Genomic DNA, 2,627 nt, shown 5'->3' with positions numbered 1-2,627 from the left:
TTAAAAAGTCAAGAATGAGTAAGATCAAACTCGAGACGCACACAAGGATAGGGAAATCAAATATATTTGGTTGTATATATTTTTTAAATCAAAAAAGGGTCATACGTTCTTTCAGTGCATTTAGGGAAAGGTGTTGGGGGTGTCCGGTAAGTGGCCGTACATTCTGTATATGTGAAATTCTATTAAAACAAATAATGGAAGAAAGTTAGCTAACGGTTGGGAGTGTGTTTTTGCCAGTCCATGACCTGACCTAACATAATCAAGTTTTTAACGAATCGAAACTGGCAACAACTCATCATAAGTTTAAGCAAACTTAATTCAAAGTGAAAAGGGCCCTTTAAGTCATTGCCAGCTTAGGGGGAAAATCACCTTCAAACCCTTCGCATTGCGATAATGCGAGAAAATCCTTTGGCAGACGCTCGCCACTTTCCGCACTTCCGATGCGCTGTCATGTCACACCAAGTCGTGATTTATTTGCGCGGGAATGTCAATAAATTTAATACGCGAATATAATATATATTTTACAGGCAATCAATCACACGGTCTTAAGTGTCCCACACTCAAACAGAAGCACGAACTCAAACTCGGAAAGAAGTGCACACAGCTAAGCTTTTATAATCGCGGCGCTTTAAGGAATGACATTCAATAAATATCACAAAGTTCTTGCGGCACTTTAACTAAATTCCCTCTAATTAATTATTTATACCCTTTTCTCGTTGAGTGACAGGATACACTAGATTCGTTGAAGAGTATGTGGTATTAAAATATGTTTAAAAAGGCGACTGCTACAATGCAAATGACCTTTCCCAGAAGTTTGACTTTTTAATATTCACGCATGGCTTTTTAATTAAAAGCAATTTGAATCGGTAGGAATACGGCATACGAGTATAACCCTTGGCAAGTAGTTGTTCTATTCTGGAAACCGAAATGCACGTTTGGATTTTCGCGCTCTGTGGCCTTATATGCCAACTACTCCTAATGGAAGCTCGAGCCACTTTATTTAGTATTACTAAGAACTGCATCGAAGGAGAAGTTTTGACTTTTCACAAGCATTGTCGCAAGTTAAGTAATGCTTTACAGTTTATCCATACCAACTTTATACATTTGTTTTATTTTGATTTCCTTTGAATTTAACAGGTGGCATAAGATGTTTGTTATTCCCAGCTGTTTATACATTAATAAAATTGTTGCGGGTGGAATTCTAAACACTCCGTTGTGATAAGTTATTCTCCACGAATATAAATAAATAAGAAGCTTCGGTAACTTTATCCCAACATATTGTTCCTCGAGCAAGATGCAATCCCTACTATAAGGATATAGTCTGGCCACGTAAGTTAATCCCATGTATAATTCTAAATGAAATCGTTAATAGTTAACTGCACAAACAAAGCTGTCACGCCCATAGTTTCAAAATTGTTTTACTCTTTTTTCGTTTTAATATTTTGCTTTCCAATTTCTGAGGAAATAATCAAAATTTCTTTCTGGCACTGCCACTGCATCTAGCGTAATTACACCAAAAGCAGTGAACTCTCTTACCAAACGCCAAATTGCATTTGCAATTCAGGTCGATTCCCTGAAATTGCGATTCAAAAATGCCACCCCTACATTTGAAAACTAAACCCAAGTGCGCGGCTGTGATGAAAAGATGAAAAGTGCATCCAAGAGGTGGATGTGTGTTTGCATACGAGTGGCAAATTCAATTTGGCCAACTCCCTGGAAAGCCGCAGGCCAACTCTCAAGCTCAAGGCCCACTCAATGAGTTTCAACTAATTGCCAGGTGAGGAGAGGCGAAATAAATCAGAATGAAAATATTTCCATTTCGAGGTTGCTACTGCTGCTGCTAGTGCCACTGCTGCTGGGATTTTTCTCGCCTGAAAGCAGCGCAACACATTTCCACACAGCACCATCCGAGTAGCCCGACTTTTCCGGGGAAAACAATGAAATTTTTACTGTTTTAGCGAGAATTCCACTGCTCTACGGCCATTTGCAAGGGGTGGGGGGATGGTGTTTTGGCGCCGGGGACGGCCAATCCGCCGGACAGCCGGTTGAACATAATGAAGTCCAGTCCCCGGATCTCTGTTCTCACTGCCACTCTCTGTTCTAGTCAGTTCGGTTCGTTTGGGTTCGGCAACATGGCCACGTTAAATGGAAACGGACGGATACGGCCCGGTTTTATCGAATTAGGAAGCACCCTTTTAGGTCGGTGGTTCCAAAGTGTAAAGTCATTAAATCTAAAAAAAAACTGGATAAATAAGTAATACGATTTTTGAGATGATAAAATGGTATTAGCTTTGTGATCACGGTTTTTTTTTATATATAAATAAGCTTGAAATATTTCAAATCTGCAATATGTAAGCGCTTTATTTAATTCAATTTACTTTTTTGTAGTTCCCCGAATCCAAATAAGAAATACATTTTAATTTCATAAATGGGATAGATACCTGGACAGCTTCTTTTCAATTCTTTGAAATTTCCGTAAAGTGATAGTACATGCGGCTAGGGTATTTAAAAGCGAAAAGAGAACTGCACAAAATCAAGTCAAAAGCGCGAGCGTGCGAAAAAAATTCGCGAAATTGAGTTTGAAAATAAATTAAATTATCGCGCCGTTGCATGTAAGTAGTTCGGAA

General features: G+C 38.9%; 1 long non-coding RNA gene across 1 annotated transcript; it reads left to right on the top strand.

Moving 5' to 3' along the window:
- The first annotated feature begins 922 nt into the window (after positions 1-922).
- Positions 923-2,252, top strand: LOC120452275. Its single transcript, XR_005616449.1, has 3 exons — positions 923-1,066; positions 1,138-1,329; positions 1,504-2,252. It is a non-coding gene; the product is annotated as an uncharacterized LOC120452275 (long non-coding RNA).
- Positions 2,253-2,627: the final 375 nt, after the last annotated feature.

Source organism: Drosophila santomea, chromosome 3R, assembly GCF_016746245.2.
Source record: "Drosophila santomea strain STO CAGO 1482 chromosome 3R, Prin_Dsan_1.1, whole genome shotgun sequence".
Lineage (NCBI taxonomy): Eukaryota > Metazoa > Arthropoda > Insecta > Diptera > Drosophilidae > Drosophila > Drosophila santomea.
This window is presented reverse-complemented; position numbering and strand designations above follow the sequence as displayed.